This window comes from Pristiophorus japonicus, chromosome 26, assembly GCF_044704955.1.
Source record: "Pristiophorus japonicus isolate sPriJap1 chromosome 26, sPriJap1.hap1, whole genome shotgun sequence".
NCBI lineage: Eukaryota > Metazoa > Chordata > Chondrichthyes > Pristiophoridae > Pristiophorus > Pristiophorus japonicus.
In genome coordinates this window covers 7,738,120-7,757,160 of record NC_092002.1, presented here as the reverse complement: position 1 = coordinate 7,757,160, position 19,041 = coordinate 7,738,120, and the positions used below count along the sequence as shown (strand labels likewise).

The 19,041-nt window shown below is 49.6% G+C and overlaps 2 pseudogenes; both read right to left on the bottom strand.

Moving 5' to 3' along the window:
* Positions 1-2,095: 2,095 nt before the first annotated feature.
* Positions 2,096-2,330, bottom strand: LOC139239277 (U2 spliceosomal RNA; annotated as a pseudogene).
* Positions 2,331-2,456: 126 nt separating this feature from the next.
* Positions 2,457-2,684, bottom strand: LOC139239280 (U2 spliceosomal RNA; annotated as a pseudogene).
* Between the last annotated feature and the right edge of the window lie 16,357 nt (positions 2,685-19,041).

The window sequence follows — 19,041 nt, the reverse complement described above, 5'->3', positions numbered from 1 at the left end:
GAGAAGCTGTGCACACTGGCTCAGGAGCATCTTAACATAGAAACATAGAAACATAGAAACATAGAAAATAGGTGCAGGAGTAGGCCATTCGGCCCTTCTAGCCTGCACCGCCATTCAATGAGTTCATGGCTGAACATTCAACTTCAGTACCCCATTCCTGCTTTCTCGCCATACCCCTTGATCCCCCTAGCAGTAAGGACCTCATCTAACTCCTTTTTGAATATATTTAGTGAATTGGCCTCAACAACTTTCTGTGGTAGAGAATTCCACAGGTTCACCACTCTCTGGGTGAAGAAGTTCCTTCGCATCTCGGTCCTAAATGGCTTACCCCTTATCCTTAGACTGTGACCCCTGGTTCTGGACTTCCCCAACATTGGGAACATTCTTCCTGCATCTAACCTGTCTAACCCCGTCAGAATTTTATATGTTTCTATGAGGTCCCCTCTCATTCTTCTGAACTCCAGTGAATACAAGCCCAGTTGATCCAGTCTTTCTTGATAGGTCAGTCCCGCCATCCCGGGAATCAGTCTGGTGAACCTTCGCTGCACTCCCTCAATAGCAAGAATGTCCTTCCTCAGGTTAGGAGACCAAAACTGTACACAATACTCCAGGTGTGGCCTCACCAATGCCCTGTACAACTGTAGCAACACCTCCCTGCCCCTGTACTCAAATCCCCTCGCTATGAAGGCCAACATGCCATTTGCTTTCTTAACCGCCTGCTGCACCTGCATGCCAACCTTCAATGACTGATGTACCATGACACCCAGGTCTCTTTGCACCTCCCCTTTTCCTAATCTGTCACCATTCAGATAATAGTCTGTCTCTCTGTTTTTACCACCAAAGTGGATAACCTCACATTTATCCACATTATACTTCATCTGCCATGCATTTGCCCACTCACCTAACCTATCCAAGTCGCTCTGCAGCCTCACAGCATCCTCCTCGCAGCTCACACTGCCACCCAACTTAGTGTCATCCGCAAATTTGGAGATACTACATTTAATCCCCTCATCTAAATCATTAATGTACAGTGTAAACAGCTGGGGCCCCAGCACAGAACCTTGCGGTACCCCACTAGTCACTGCCTGCCATTCTGAAAAGTACCCATTTACTCCTACTCTTTGCTTCCTGTCTGACAACCAGTTCTCAATCCATGTCAGTACACTACCCCCAATCCCATGTGCTCTAACTTTGCACATCAATCTCTTGTGTGGGACCTTGTCGAACGCCTTCTGAAAGTCCAAATATACCACATCAACTGGTTCTCCCTTATCCACTCTACTGGAAACATCCTCAAAAAATTCCAGAAGATTTGTCAAGCATGATTTCCCTTTCACAAATCCATGCTGACTTGGACCTATCATGTCACCTCTTTCCAAATGCACTGCTATGACATCCTTAATAATTGATTCCATCATTTTACCCACTACCGATGTCAGGCTGACCGGTCTATAATTCCCTGTTTTCTCTCTCCCTCCTTTTTTAAAAAGTGGGGTTACATTGGCTACCCTCCACTCCATAGGAACTGATCCAGAGTCAATGGAATGTTGGAAAATGACTGTCAACGCATCCACTATTCCCAAGGCCACCTCCTTAAGTACTCTGGGATGCAGTCCATCAGGCCCTGGGGATTTATCGGCCTTCAATCCCATCAATTTCCCCAACACAATTTCCCGGCTAATAAGGATTTCCCTCAGTTCCTCCTCCTTACTAGACCCCCCGACCCCTTTTATAACCGGAAGGTTGTTCGTGTCCTCCTTCGTGAATACCGAACCAAAGTACTTGTTCAATTGGTCCGCCATTTCTTTGTTCCCCGTTTTGACTTCCCCTGATGACTTAACCCGAGGGAGAGCGTGCTGATGGCGAGGTATCAATTCTACACGTGCCAGTGATCTGAAGGTCAGGAAGTGGCGAGCTACGTCGCCGAGCTAAGGCGACTTGCAGGACAACGTGAGTTTGATGGCTATCTGGAGCAGATTTTTTTTTTTTTAATTCGTAGCCAATCTTTCCAATTCTTTGTCAAATCACAAACGCCAGAGGTCACCTTGCACACATCAAGGATCACTGCGCCAATGCTCTTAGCCAAAAGGCCTAGAGCCACTGCACCGTTCCTGGAAGTACTGCAATACCAGGTTCGTGCCATGGAGGTGGATGGGTCAGGCCCCCCACACACCTCCGTGGAGGTGGATGGGTCAATCCACCCCACCCACCTCCTATTTCCAAAAAGCATAGGAGAACCACCTTCCTGATCCAGGGAGAACCACTTTGGGGTCATGGTTACTCCCCTGTCAGGTCAGTTACGCATGATCTTAGCCAAAAGGCCGAGATTTTTTTTTTTTTTTTTATTTATTCGTGTCCAATCGTTCCAATCGTTCCAATTCTTTGTCAAACGCCAGAGGTCACCCTGCACCAGTCAAGGATCACTCTGCGCCAATGCTCTTAGCCAAAAGGCCGAGAGCCACTGCACCGTTCCTGGAAGTACTGCAATACCAGGTTCGTGCCATGGAGGTGGATGGGTCAGGTCCCCCACACACCTCCGTGGAGGTGGATGGGTCAAGCCACCCCACCCACCTCCTGTTTACAAAAATGTAAGCATATACCTTCCTGACCAGGGAGAAACCACCCGGAGGTCATGGTGGCTGGTCAGGTTAGTTATGCAGATCTTAGCCAAAAGGCCGAGATTTTTTTTTTATTTCAAAATATACTTTATTCATAAAAACAATCTGTACAGTACATTCGATGGCATTTCATTACATTTAGCTGCGGTCAGCAATCCCATACAATACATCTGGGTGCCGACGGCAGTTTCGTTCGTTACATTTCTCGTTTTTCTGTTCAACTGCGATTCAGTACAATAAACAGGGTACATTGTGGTACATTTACACAAATTACATTTCATGTGTTACAATACAGAGCCCGGAATGGGTGATGGTACATTTACATTTTTTCTTTTCAAACTTGCATTTCATAACACACCTTACATTGTACATGGCACTACATTGATGTTTACAGATTTGGTGCTCTATGTACACAAAGTGTAAATTTCAAATACAAATACAGCCCGAGGGAGTTTGCTGCTGATTTCTGCCCCCGGGTTTTCCGTGGCGGAAGGGTTTTAGACTGTGGCCCTACCCCACCGTGCCTTTGCGGCGACTGCACCAATTGTTAGTGCGTCCCTCAGCACGTATTCCTGGATCTTGGATTGCGCCAGTCTGCAACACGCAGACGTGGACATCTCCTTGTTCTGGAAGACCAGCAAGTTTCGGCAAGACCAAAGGGCGTCTTTGACCGAGTTGATGGCCCTCCAGCAGCAGGTGATGTCTGTCTCGGTGTGTGTCCCTGGGAACAGCCCCTAGAGCACAGAGTCCTGTGTTACGGAGCTGCTTGGGATGAACCTCGACAGCAACCACTGCATCTCTTTCCAGACCTGCCTTGCAAAGGGGCAATCCTGAAGGAGATGGGTGACAGTCTCGTCCGCCCCGCAGCCGACTCGGGGGCACCGTGCCGTGCTGCTGAGGCGTCGGCTGTGCATGAACACTCTGACGGGTAGGGCCCCCCTCACCGCCAACCAAGCTACGTCTTGGTGCTTGTGTGAAAGCTCTGGCGATGAGACGTTCTGCCAAACGAGTTCGACAGTCCGCTCGGGGAACCACCCGACAGGGTCCACCCTCTCCTTCTTTCGTAGGGTGTCCAGGACCTTACGTGCTGACCACTGTTTTATGGCCTTGTGGTCAAACAGGTTTCTTTTGAAGAACTTTTCCACGAAGGACAGGTGGACAGGCATGGTCCAACTGGTGGGGGCGTTTCGCGGCAGCGTGGCCAGACCCATCCTTCTCAACAATGGGGACAGGTAGAACCTCAGCACGTAGTGACACTTGGTGTTTGCGTACTGGGGGGCTGTGCATAGCTTGATGCAGCCGCACACAAAGGTGGCCATCAGGATGAGGGCCACGTTCGGAACGTCCTTTCCTCCACTGTCCAGAGATTTGTACATCGTGTCTCTGCGGACACGGTCCATTTTGGATCTCCAGATAAAGTGGAAGACGGCCCGGGTGACTGCCGCGGCGCTGCATCGTGAGATGGGCCAGACCTGCGCCACGTACAACAACACCGAGAGCACCTCGCTCCTGATGACCAGGTTCTTGCCTGTGATGGAAAGGGAGCGCTGCTCCCAAAATGACAGTTTCTGTCTGACCTTGGCAATGCGCTCGTCCCAGTTTTTGGCGCACGCCCCGTCCGCTCCGAACCATATTCCCAGCACCTTCAGGAAATCTGGCTTGACAGTGAAGGGAATGGAGGCTCGGTCGGTCCAGTGACCAAAGAGCATGGCCTCGCTTTTGGTGCGGTTGACCTTTGCTCCCGAGGCCAGTTCAAACTGGTCGCAGATTGCGAGCAATCTGCGGACCGACTGCGGGTCCGAGCAAAAGACGGCGACGTCGTCCATGTACAGCGAGGTTTTGACCTGGGCGCCTCCGCTGCCTGGGATCGTCACCCCTCTAATGCCCGCATCCTTCCTGATGGACTCGGCAAAGGGCTCGATACAACACACAAACAAGACAGACGACAGAGGACAGCCTTGCCTGACTCCAGATCTGATTGGAAAGCTTTGAGTTTCCCACCCGTTGATTAGAACTGCACTACTGATGTCTGTGTAGAGCAGTTTGACCCAATTTCGGATGCCCTCCCCGAACCCCATTTTGGAGAGCACGTCCATCAGGTACGTGTGCGATATCCTGTCAAAGGCTTTCTCCTGGTCTAAGCTGATTAGACAGGTGTTCACCCTCCTGTCCCGCACGTAGGCGATCGTATCTCTGAGTAGCGCGAGGCTATCAGAGATCTTCCTGCCGGGGACAGCGCAGGTCTGGTCCGGGTGAATCACCAGCTCAAGAGCAGACTTGACCCTGTTGGCGATGACCTTTGACAGGATCTTGTAGTCCACATTGAGCAGCGAAATCGGCCGCCAGTTTTTGATTTCCTCCCTCTCCCCCTTCTGCTTGTAGATGAGGGTGATGATGCCTTTCCTCATCGATTCTGACATGCTGCCGGCCAGAAGCATACCTCCGTACACTTCCAGCAGGTCCGGGCCTATCCAGTCCCACAGAGCCGAGTACAACTCGACCGGTAAGCCATCGCTTCCGGGAGTTTTATTCGTCTCGAAGGACCGGACGGCCTTTGTCAGATCGTCCAGAGTTAGCGGGTGGTCCAGACTCTCTCGCTTGCCGTCGTCTAAGACCTCCGAAATAGACGACAGGAAAGACTGGGAGGCCGCGCGGTCTGTGGGCTTGACTTCGTACAGCCTGGCATAGAAGGATTCGCTGATCCTCTGCATGTCAGGCTGCGAAGACGTCACAGAACCGTCTTCTTCCTTTAGGCTGGTGATCACAGAGCTCCCCCTGTGTACCTTTTGGAAGAAGAAACGCGAACACGTCTCATCCTGCTCGACGGAGCGGACTCTGGATCGGAAGATGATCTTGGAGGACTCCGAGGCAAAGAGCGAGCCTTGCTGGCCCTTCACCTCTTCGAGTTCCTCCGCGACATCGACCCCCATCGACTGCAGCAGGAGCAGGTTTTGCATATTTGTCTGGAGTCGGGATAATTCCCTCTGTCTCCCTCTCGCCTCCTTTTGGCTAAGATCAAGTGTAGTACCTGTTGATTGGGCATTCATATGCAAATCGACTGACTGCAGAAACTCGTTTTTCCAGTTTTGCTGGCTCTGGCCTTTGGCTTGAGCCAGGCGCCAATTGGAGAGAGGAGACAAAATCTGCATGTCGACTAACGATTCGACGGGCCCTTGGGCCTGTCAGGGGGCGGACACGGAGGTCCGCCCGTGCCCCGGACCGGGGCAACGAGAGAATGAAGGCTTCGGCCAAAACTCACAGCGAAAGGAGGAACCTACAACCCGGATGGCGGCCAACCGAGCGGCGAACCAGGGAGTCCGAAACACCATCCGAGTGACGGTAAAGAAAGTGGAAGGACAGACAATGATCAACCGGGAACTTTTCGTGAAGAAACTCCTGCTGGGAACATGTGGCATGAAACTCGCCGACGTCTTCGCCTTGCAGGACCTCCCGAAGAGAGGTTACTTCGATGTGACCTTCAGAACCGTCACCCTCTGCCTGAAGTTCCTGAAGGGTTTGAAAGGAGGCGAGTGAACCGGTGCGCTCAGTGATAACTTGGGAGCCGCTGTTCACCCTCCCGTCGCAGCGAAGACGCACTATCACAGTGCAAATGTTCGACCCCCACATCCCCGTCATCGATGTGCTGACTTTCCTCAACAGGTTTGTCGATGGGGCAGGAAGCAGCAGTGACGTGAAAGACGTGAAAGACGGGTACGGAATATGGACCAGCAAGCGCCAGATCCAGGCCACCTTGAGGGTGGACGCCAGCGGAACCATCCTGCACCCACCCTCCTGCTTTTCCATCGGAGGAAGCCGGGGCTACATGGTGTACGCTGGCCAACCCAACGTGTGCCGCACCTGCGGGAAGGCAGGCCATGTGGCGGCAAGCTGCAAGACGGTCATCTGCCGAAACTGCAAGAACGAGGGCCACCAGACAAAAGACTGCAAGGAGACCAAGTGCTGCAACCTCTGTGGTCTGGCGGGGCACCTTTACAAAAACTGCCCCAAACGCAATCGCAGTTATGCGCAGGCAGCAAAGAACTTTGCACCAGAGGAGGAGGAAGCTGAGGAACACAACGCTCCAGAGGAGAGCCACACCCTCCCCCCGACCATGAACTCGGGACAAGACGGCGAGGAAGAGAACACTGCTAGCGCGAGCTGCGAGCCACCAGCAGCCAGCAGCGAACCTCGCCCCCAGAGCACCGAACCCAGAGACGAGCTGACATCAGACAAGGAAGCGGAATGGCAGATAGTCGGGAAAAGGCGCAAGGCCAAGAGGCGACCACCAAGCTCGGCAGAAACCAGCGACGGCAGCTTGTCTGATGAGGAAAAGTGCCACCGCCTGAAGAAGAGGCAATGCGCCACCCCACGGCCACGGAAAAACAGGAGCAGGGAAGCGACCAACACAGCCCTGCCCCAGGAACCAGAGAGCAACAAAGGTCCCAGCGCACACGAGCTCCGGGAAACCGGGAGCGAAGGAGCAACCAACGCAGACCAGCCCCGGGATAACGGGAGCAGCGAAGTGCCCAGCACACCCCACCTCCGGAACACCGGGAGCGACGCAGCGGTCGACACACACCAGCTCAACACCGCCGCGACTGAGGGAAAGGGGGAACCACCAACACCAGGCGAGGACAGTGCAGAGAACATTGAGGACTTAATCGCAGAACTGCAGCAGACCCGTGGTCAAAACATCCCCACAGCAGAGGACGATGATGACCACGCCACCCCAGGTGCAGTAAATGTGGAATTTGATGTAAACAGTAATAACTTAGACATGCTGGAAATCGCCATTGTGGAATATGGGGGAACTGAAAACGGTTTACCTGAAATTGAAAACGATGTATCTGAACTGCAATGTATGTAAATGTAAAACATAGCGTAAAAATGGATTTAAAAATTGCTAGTATTAACGTGCGTAGCGTGAAATCGACTACGCGATGTGTTTCCACCTTGGGGTACCTCGCCAAGGTCAAAGCGGACCTGCTGTTCTTGCAGGAGTGCGGCCTGCCGCACTTCAGCAGTTACCGGCAGTGGTCACGATGGTGGACCCATGGACCATCCATTTGGTCAGGGGGCAACGACAGCCGAGCTTCCGGCCTGGGCATTCTGCTGCGGGGAGGCCACTTCACCATCACCGAAGTTAAGGAGGTGGTGGGCGGCCGCCTCCTCGTAGCAGATGTAATGTACAAAAACTCCCCTCTCAGGTTAATTAATGTTTACGCTCCAGCTGTGAAGAACGAGAGGCTGGCCCTCTTCCAGCAGCTCCCACTGTTACTGGCAACGTCCAGGCCTGTCATTCTGGGCGGTGACTTCAACTGCATCATCGATGCGGCTGGACGATCCAGCAGAGCCGACAGCAAGCTGGGCACCACGTCCAAACTCCTGATGGATGCGGTAAAAGATGCCAAGCTGTGCGACGTCTTCAGCAACCCTGCAGACGGAGCACCGCTCAGATACACCTGGTCGAGACCAGACGGGTCTGTCCGTTCCAGAATAGACTTCCTGTTTGTGTCCCACACGCTCAAGGTCAGATCCACCGACGTCACGCCGGTGTTCTTCTCTGACCACTGCCTCCTACTGGCTGACTGCCACATGCAGGACAACCAGAAAGTTGGCAGAGGGATATGGAAGCTGAACGTGAAACTGTTGACTCGGGAAAACATTGAGGAACTCAAGAGGGATTACAAAGGTTGGAGAACCGTAAAACCCCTCTGCGATTCCCCGATGCACTGGTGGGAAACAATCAAGCCAAAAGGCCGAGATGCTCAGAGATTTTTTTGTACTGGGCATTGGCCACGAGACCATCCTACGAAAACATTTGACTGGAGAGACACCGACCCTCAGTAAGGTCATTGCGATAGCACAGGCATTTATGTCCACCAGTGATAACACCAAACACATCTCTCAGCACACAAGTGCCAGCAATGTTCATAAATTAACTGGAACTGTGTTTGCGAGCAGAAATGTACAGGGCAGAAACCATGGGTCTGCAACTCCCAGCAGGCCTCAGGTGACCCAGATGACTCCGAGTCCCCAACAAAGGATGAATGCAAGGCAATTCACACCTTGTTGGCATTGTGGAGACTTTCATTCAGCCTATTAATGCCGCCTCAAAGGGTATGTTTGCAAGAGCTGTGGAACATTGGGGCACCTCCAATGAGATTGCAGACGAGCTGCAAGCTCTGCAAAACCTGCTAACCACCACGTGGCAGAGGAAGATCGGTCCATGGTGGATCAAAGCAATTTCAAGCCTCAGAGAGAGGAGGCAGATGCTGAAGTTCATGGGGTGCACACATTTTCGACGAAATGTCCACTTATAATGCTAAATGTAAAATTGAATAGCTTACCCGTAGCCATGGAACTGAACACTGGCGCTAGCCAATCCATCATGAGTAAAAAGATGTTTGAGAGACTGTGGTGCAACAAGGCACTCAGACCAGCCCTGTGTCCCATCCACACGAAACTGAGAACGTACACCAAAGAGCTTATCACTGTCCTGGGCAGTGCCATGGTCAAGGTCACCTACGAGGGCACGGTGCATGAACTGCCGCTCTGGATTGTCCCGGGCGATGGCCCCACACTGCTTGGAAGGAGCTGGCTGGGCAAAATCCGCTGGAACTGGGATGACATCCGAGCGCTATCACATGTCGATGAGGCCTCATGTACCCGGGTTCTTAGCAAATTAGCGCAGCTGATCGAGTGTGGTCAGTGCTTCAATGCTGGGGATGTTGGCCTGGTCGAGGACGCTAATGTTGGTGTGTCTGTCCTCCCAGGGGATTTGCAGGATCTTACAGAGGCATCGTTGGTGGTATTTCTCCAGCCACTTGAGGTGTCTACTGTACATGGTCCATGTCTTTGAGCCATACAGGAGGGCGGGTATTACTACAGCCCTGTAGACCATGAGCTTAGTGGCAGTTTTGAGGGCCTGGTCTTCAAACACTCTTTTCCTCCAGCGGCCGAAGGCTGCACTGGCGCACTGGAGGCGGTGTTGGATCTTGTCATCGATGCCTGCTCTTGTTGATAGGAGGCTCCCGAGATATGAGAAGTGGTTCATGGTGTCCATATACGCACACACATATACACACACACATATTCACATATACATACACACATATATATACACACGCACACACATATACATAAACACACACACATATATATAAGCACACGCATATACACACACACACACACAGACATACACACACATATACATATACACACATATACATATGCACATATACATACACACACACATGCACACAGCCAGTCGTTACAGAAAGATCTTGCACTTCTAGGTGCTGAAGTTGGCCCACCATATTTGTCCCCAATAGTTGCAAATGTAATTTGCACTGTACATTCACCATTTTATACTGGCCCCTACAATGTGTACAAAAGAAAGAAAAAGAAAGTGAAACAGAGAGAAAGGGGGTGCGATAAAAAGAAAGGGAGAGAAAGAGAGGGAGAGGAAGAGAGAGGGAGAAAGAGAGGACCGTGCTGCTAGTTTCTGATGAAACCAGTGATCACAGACCCCACTCTCCTCTCTTTCTACGAAACCTCTCTATTATTTAAAAAGCCCAACAAGGGATCTGGATCTAGTATTGGGGAATGAGCCAGAGCAGATCAGAGAAGTAAAAGTAGGGGAACATCTCGGCAATAGTGACCATAATATAATACGCTTTAAGATGATAATTGAGAAGGACATAAGTATGATGAAAACCAGGGTAATAGATTGGAGAAAAGCCGATTTTGAAGAGCTGAGAATAGAATTTGAGAAAATAAAATGGGCAACAATACATAAAAAAACGATGTAGAACGGCAATGGGAAACATTTAAAACGGTGTTCAACAGAATGCAGGAACGATATATTCCACTAAAAGGAAAGAACAAACGAAACACTAATGAGACTCCATGGGTGAATAAAGCCATTAGGGAACAATTGAGGGTGAAGAAAGAGGCGTACATTAAGTACATAGACAGCAGGGGAGTACATGATGAGGGAAAATATGAAAAGATTAGGAGAGAAGTCGAAAAAACAATTAGGAAGGCAAAAAGGAACTATGCAATTAAATAATCAGGGAACATAAAACAAAATAGTAAAATATTTTACAGGCACCTCAATAAAAAAGGAAGGTTGGGATGGGAATAGGGCCATTAAAAATAGACAGGATAATACCACGGGTAACGAGAGGGAGAAATATTAAGTAATTATTTTGCTTCAGTATTTAACAGGGAGATAGAACAGGAGGACATGACATTGGATGAGATTAGTAATGAGATAAGTACATTTAAAATAAAAAGCGGGGATCTATTAAATAAACTAATCAAAGAGGATAAAACCTCTGGTCCAGATGGATTGCATCCATGCATTTTAAAAGAAGCCAGGGAAGAGATAGCAGAGGCATTACTATACATATTTAATAATTCTATAGATAAAGATGTAGTGCCAGAGGACTGGCAGATAACTAACGTAATACCAATATTTAAGAAGGGGATAGAACATGTCCAGGGAATTATAAACCAGTCGGCTTAACATCAGTGGTAGGAAAAATAATGGAATCCCTCCTAAAGGAGAAAATAGAAGAACATCTAGAAACCAAAAATATAATAATAAATAGTCAGCATGGATTTCAAAAGAGAAAGTCGTGCTTGATCAACCTCATTGAATTTGTTGATGAAGTAACAGAGAGAGTAGACAAGGGTAATGCAGTAGATGTAATATATCTAGGTTTTCAAAAGGCCTTCGAAAAGGTACCCCATAATAGACTGGTGAACAAGGTCAGAGAATGCGGAGTCAGGGGACAAGTAGCAGAATGGATCGCTAGCTGGCTTCAAGACAGAAAGCAGAGAGTAGGGGTAAAGGGCAGCTATTCACAGTGGCAGAAGGTGGGTAGTGGTGTTCCACAAGGATCAGTGCTGGGACCACTGTTGTTCACAATTTATATTAACGATTTAGACTTTGGAATCAAAAACACAATTACTAAATTTGCGGATGACACCAAATTGGGGGGACAGTCAATACTGAGAAGGACTGCAACAAATTACAGGAGGACATTAATAAACCTGCAGAATGGGAATATAATTGGCAAATGAAATTCAACACAGATAAATGTGAGGTATTACATTTTGGTAGGAAGAATAGGGAGGTCACTTATTATTTGAGAGGGTGCGAGTCTGGATGGGGTAGAGGAACAAAGGGATCTCGGATACAAATACACAACTCACTCAAGGTTGCGACACAGGTTAGCAAGGATGTAAAAAAACAAACCAAGAACTAGAGTTTATTTCTAGAGGGATAGAATTTAAAAAGTAGGAAAGTTATGCTAACCCTGTATCGAACCTTGGTTAGACCACACTTGGAGCACTGCGTACAGTTCTGGTCGCCGTATTATAAAAAGGATATAGAGGCACTGGAGAGGGTGCAGAGAAGATTTACAAGGATGATACCAGAAATGCGAGGGTATACATATCAGGAAAGGATGAACAGGCTGGGTCTCTTTTCTCTTGAAAAAAGAAGGCTGAGGGGTGACCTAATAGAGGTCTTTAAAATGATGAAAGGTTTTGATGGAATGGATACAGAGAGAATGTTTCCACTTGTGGGGAAGAGCAGAACTAGAGGCCATAAATATAAGATCGTCACCCAGAAATCTAACAGGGAATTCAGGAGAAACTTCTTTACCCAGAGAAGAGTGAGAATGTGGAACTTGCTGCCACAGGGAGGGGTTGAGGTGAATAGTATCAATGCACTGCACTGGGAGTGTCAGCCTAGATTTTTTTGTGCTCAAGTCCCTGGAGTGGGATTTGAACCCACAACTTTCTGACTCAGAGGCGAGTGTACTGCCCACTGAGCCACAGCTGACACTGGCTAGGATTCCCACCCCGTCATAGAATCACACACTGAACAAAACTATAATTGGATAAGTTCTTTTACCCATTAGTTTTTTTTATAATTTTGAATTTATTGTTTGAAAAAGGGTTTGAGTGATTCCAACGGCTGGTTCAATCATCTGCTTGATAGGCAAAAAGAGTACTTTGTGTATTACAACACTTCAAAAGTACTTTACTGGCTGTAAAGTGCTTTGGGACGTTCAAAGGTTGGAGGCTGTGGGGGGATCTGGTAGAGATACTAAAAATTATGAGAGACTTTGATAGAGTACAGACAGAGAGAGTGTTTCCACTTGGGGGGAAGAGCATCAATATAAGATCGTCACCAAGAAATCCAATGGGGAATTCGGGAGAAACTTCTTTACCCAGAGAGCGGTGAGAATGTGGAACTCGCTGCCACAGGGAGTGGTTGAGGCGAATAGTATCGATGCATTTAAGGGGAGGCTGGACAAGCGTATGGGGGAGAAGGGAATAGAGGGTTATGCTGATAGAGTTAGATAGAATCATAGGATGATAGAATGGTTACTGCACAGAAGGAGGCCATTCGGCCCATCGAGCCCGTGCCGGCTCTCTGCAAGAGCACCTCAGCCAGCCCCCTCCCCCTCCCTTTCCCCGTAGCCCGGCAATTATTTATCCTTCAGATACTTATCCAACTCCCTTCTGAAAGCCACAATTGAGTCTGCCTCCACCACCTTCTCAGGTAGGATAAAGATGGGAGGAGGCTCAAGTGGAGCATAAACGTCGGCATGGACTGGTTGGGCCAAATGGCCTGTTTCTGTGCTGTTTATCCTAAGTAATCCTGTGAAAAGGCACTAAATAAGTGCAACTTTGTCCTTTTTCCTCGCTGGGATTTTACCCAAATGAAAACCCCGGCCAGTTGGGTTCGGGGGGATCCACGATGGGGCAGGTGGTTGTGAGCCTGGTGGATGAACTGGTAATGTGTAGTGTGATTGTTAAACCTTTGCTAACCAACTAGCAATGTGTTGCTGTGACTTCTTAAGCAAAGAACCCAGGAAGCAAATACATTACAATTAGTGATAAAAATATTGGTGGTGTGGCGTGGGGAGGAATAAAGGCTGTTCGACCGGGTGGGGTGGAGGGGGGGTGGTCATATGATGAAACCTCAAACAGTGCATCCAATCAGAGTTGGCAAGCCCAAATGCCACCCAGTCGAACCATACCTTAACGTGTGTCATCAGCTCCAGGACGGGAGGCGGTTGTACAGAAACATCCAACGTTTAATTCCTTTCCCACACATCACCGCCTTCTGACAATGCGAGACTATGTGATGCCCTACATTATCTTTACAGAAAAATGTTGGCATGGTAAAGGTGATTACATCAGAATGCACGATCGTCCAGGAGTGTGAGATAGACTCAAATTACAGCTTAATATCCAGATGCTGGTTCTCGTTACCTCTAGACTTGAGTACACCGACGCACTTCTGACTGGCCTCCCACATTCTACCCGACGTAAACTAGAGGTGATCCAAAACTCAGCTGCCCCTGTCCTAACTCGCACCAAGTTCCGCTCACCCATCACCCCCTGTGCTCACTGACCACATTGGCTCCCGGTTAAGCAACGCCTCGATTTCAAAATTCTCATCCTTGTTTACAAATCCCTCCATGGCCCTCGCCCCCTCCCTATCTCTGTAATCTCCTCCAGCCCCACCAATCCCCCGAGATGTCTGCGCTCCACTAATTCTGCCCTCCTGAGCATCCCAGATTATAATCGCTCCACCATCGGTGGCCGTGCCTTCTGTTGCCTGGGCCCCAAGCTCTGGAACTCCCTCCCTAAACCTCTCCGCCTCTCTACCTCTCTCTCCTCCTTCAAAATGCTCCTTAAAACCTTCCTCTTTGACCAAGCTTTTGGTCACCTGCGCTAATTTCTTCTTATGTGGCTCGGTGTCAAATTTATTTTTTTGTCTTATAACATTCCTGTGCAGCACCTTGGGACGTTTCACCACATAAATACAAGTTGTGGTTGTTTTTCAGGCCATGCTGCGTGAGCCCGTGTAACTGACCCGTAACTTTTAACAGTGACTCACTTTCAGTTCCTCCGACTCTGCGCTCTGTATTTGCTGCTCGGGACGTGGTCCCCTCTACACTGGGCAGCACCAATGCAGACTGGGCCATCGCTTCGCCCAACGCCTCCGTTCAGCCCGCCAGCTACCCCACGCTTCCAGACCGCTTGGCACTTTTCCTTCTCCATCCCTCCTCCCAGTCTGAGCGCGAGCCCGAGGACCAACACCTCCTCGACCGGTGAGGCCTCAGCGTTGAGCTCAACAACTTTATATCGTAACTGTAACGTACGCACCTGTGAGTATGCTCACAGCTTTGTAGAGCTGGTGGCACCATCTTGCAATCCGGAGCAGGCGGGGGTCCCCGGTGGAGTGCACTCTACGCGGGAGTCCTCCCTCTATTTATCGGGGACTTGGCCTGGAGGGTGGTGCACGGAGCAGTCCCGTGCAATACGTTTTTAAGCCGGTTCACGGGCTCCCAGACCGCCTGCAATTTCTGCGGTCTGGAGGAGTCCGTGTTCCACGTGTTTATGCAACGTGTGAGGTTGCAGCCCCTGTTCCATTACTAAAAGGGGCTGCTCCTCAATTTCTGGCTGCACTTCAGTCCCACGCTCCTGATATTTGGGCACCCTGTGTGGAGGGGAGCGGGCAGGTCCGAGGGCCTCCTCGTAGGACTGCTCCTGGGCCTGGCCAAGGTGGCCATCAGCCGGTCCAGGCAGCGGGCGGTCGAGGGGGTCGTTCAGCCCGACTGCCTGCCTCTCTTCCGTGGTTACATCCGGGCCAGGGTGTCCTTCGAGATGGAGCACGCGGTGTCCACCGGTACGCTCGCGGCCTTCCGCGAGAGGTGGGCGCCGGAGGGACTGGAGTGCATCATCACCCCCGGCAACCAAATTTTAATTTGACTTTATATGTTTTAAGGTTTAATTTGTTTTAATTGCCGGGGTTTTTAGTGTCCCCCTCCCCTTTTATAGGGGGCACTTGGAAAAAAAAATATGATTTTAGTGCCCCCAAAAAAAATACAAAAAACCCCCCCCCCAAAAAAACACAAAAAAAGGGCCTTGAAAAATGTTTGGTGTGTCCCCCAGATTGGGGGGCACTTAATTTAATGTTTACTTTTTCCTCCCAAAAGAGTTGTAGAGCTGGTGGCACCATCTTGCTATCCGGAGGAAGCGAGGGTCCCCAATGGAGTACACTCTACGCGGGAGTCCTCCCTCTATTTATTGGGGGCTTGGCCTGGAGGGTGGTGCACGGAGCAGTCCCGTGCAATAAATGTTTAAGTCGGTTCACGGGCTCCCAGGCCGCCTGCAATTTCTGCGGTCTGGAGGAGTCCGTGTTCCATGTTTTTATGGAATGTGCGAGGTTGCAGCCCCTGTTCCATTATTTGAAGGGGCTGCTCCTGAATTTCTGGTTGCATTTCAGTCCCACACTCCTGATCTTTGGGCACCCTGTGCGGAGGGGAGCGGGCAGGTCGGAGGGCCTCCTCGTAGGACTGCTCCTGGGCACGTCCAAGGGGGCCATCAGCCGGTCCAGGCAGCGGGCGGTCGAGGGGGTCGTTCAGCCCGACTGCCTGCCTCTCTTCCGAGGTTACATCCGAGCCAGGGTGTCCCTGGAGATGGAGCACACGGTGTCCACAGGTACGCTCGCGGCCTTCCGCAAGAGGTGGGCGCCGGAGGGACTGGAGTGCATCATCACCCCCGGCAACCAAATTTTAATTTGATTTTAACGTCTAAAGTTTTATTCGTTTAAGTTGTCGGTTTTAGTGCCCCTTTAATAAGGGGGCACTTGATTTATGGTTTCAACTTAAAATAGTTGTAGAGCTGTTGAGTTGTGAGTGGCTTAGCCAGTCACGTGATATTCGCAAGACTCAATAAAACCCCGGCCAGTTGGGTTCGGGGGATCCACGATCAGGCAGGTGGTTGTGAGCCTGGTGGATGAGCTGGTAATGTGTGGTGTGATTGTTAAACCTTTGTTAATAAACCAACTAGTTCTTAATAGCAATGTGTTGCTATGAATTCTTAAGCCAAGAACCCATGAAGCAAATACATTAAAGTAACCATCGCTTCTTGGACCAGTTTACCAGAGAGTAGGTAAGAGAAAGAAAGACTTGCATTTGTATAGCGCCTTTCGCGAACACTGGCCGTCTCAAGGCGTTTTACAGCTAATGAAGTCCTTTTTGGAGCACAGTCACTGTTGTAATGTAGGAAACACGGCAGCCAAATTGCGCACAGCAAGCTCCAAACAGCAACGTGATAATGACCAGATAATCTGTTAAAGTGATGTTGATTGAGGGATAAGTATTGGCCCCAGGACACCAGGGATAACGCCACTGCTTTTCTTTGAAATAGTGGTTGTGGGATCTTTTACATCCACCTGGGAGGGCAGACAGGGGATTAAATGTAGTATCTCCCAAATTTGCGGATGACACTAAGTTGGGTGGCAGTGTAAGCTGCGAGGAGGATGCTATGAGGCTGCAGAGTGACTTGGATAGGTTAGGTGAGTGGGCAAATGCATGGCAGATGAAGTATAACGTGGATAAATGTGAGGTTATCCACTTTTGTGGTAAAAACAGAGAGACAGACTATTACCTGAATGGTGACAGATTAGGAAAAGGAGAGGTACAACGAGACCTGGGTACATCAGTCACTGAAGGTTGGCATGCAGGTACAGCAGGCGGTTAAGAAAGCAAATGGCATGTTGGCCTTCATAGCGAGGGGATTTGAGTACAGGGGCAGGGAGGTGTTACTACAGTTGTACAGGACCTTGGTGAGGCCACACCTGGAGTATTGTGTACAGTTTTGGTCTCTAACTTGAGGAAGGACATTCTTGCTGTTGAGGGAGTGCAGCGAAGGTTCACCAGACTGATTCCCGGGATGGCGGGACTGACATATCAAGAAAGACTGGATCAACTGAGCTTGTATTCACTGGAGTTCAGAAGAATGAGAGGAGATCTCATAGAAACGCATAAAATTCTGACGGGTTTAGACAGGTTAGATGCAGGAAGAATGTTCCCAATGTTGGGGAAGTCCAGAACCAGGGGTCACAGTCTGAGGATAAGGGGTAAGCCATTTAGGACCGAGATGAGGAGAAACTTCTTCACCCAGAGAGTGGTGAACCTGTGGAATTCTCTACCACAGAAAGTTGTTGAGGCCAATTCACTAAATATATTCAAAAAGGAGTTAAATGAAGTCCTTACTACTCGGGGTATGGCGAGAAAGCAGGAATGGGGTACTGAAGTTGCATGTTCAGCCATGAACTCATTGAATGGTGGTGCAGGCTCAAAGGGCCGAATGGCCTACTCCTGCACCTATTTTCTATATTTCTATGTCTCATCCGAAAGACAGCAACTGCCGACAGTGCAGCGCTCCCTCAGCTTGGGCTTGAACCCACAACCTTCTGACTCAGAGGTGAGTGTTGCTACCCACTAAACCACAGCTGACAAGCCCCAGGTGCTTGCCTTTAATACCATCCACCTCTGACCTTCCAAGGCCCCCATCCTTACTGCTTCTTCATCGATTGACGTTCTTGGCCTCACTATCCCTTCTGACCTCAGATCGAATTTCCACATCTCCATTACTGAAGATCCAGGGATCTGCTTAAACAAATTCCCTTCCTCCAATTCTGGTCTCTTGCACGTCCTCAATTTTCAGCACTCCACCATTGGCGTCCGTGTCTTCAGCTGCCCGAGCCCTAGAAATTCTTCCCTGAACCTCTCCACCTCTCTCTCCTCCTTTAAGACGCTCTTTAGGACCTACCTCCTCAACCAAACTTTTGGTCACCTGTCCTAATATCTCCTTCTTTGGCTCAGTGTCCAATTTTGTTTGCTTTTTAGGGCCGAGATGAGAAGAAATGTTTTCACTCAGAGGGTGGTGAACCTGTGGAATTCTCTACCACAGAAGGCTGTGGAGGCCAAGTCACTGAATATATTTAAGAGGGAGATAGATAGATTTCTAGAAACAAAAGGCATCAAGGGGTATGGGGAGAAAGCGGGAATATGGTGTTGAGATAGAGGATCAGCCATGATCATATTGAATGGTGGTGCAGACTCGAAGGGCCGAATGGCCGACTACTGCTCCTATTTTCTATGTTTCTTTGATATTCGCTCTTGTGAAGTGCCGTGGGACGTTTTACTATGTTAAAGGCGCTACATAAATTCAAATGTTGCTGTTGCTATGGGCGTCGTTAGCATGGCCGACATTTATTGCCCATCCATAGTTGTCGCTTGAAAAGGTGGTGAGCCACCTTCTTGAACCGCTGCAGTCCCGGGCTATGTTAATTGTGATTTTTTTGGGGGGCCCCGCGCGGCCCCTTTAAGGGACTGCGCGAGCCATGCACGGTTTCTACATTGAAAAGCCGTTTGCGCGGGACTTTACATGGTCCCGTGTGGTGAAGGTGCTCCCACAGTGCTGTTAGCTGGGGAGTTCCAGGACTTTGACCCGATGATCTCATCCTTTGTAACAGTTTAATACGACTGAGTGACGTGCTGGAGCACTTCAGAGAGTTGTTCAGAAACGATCACGT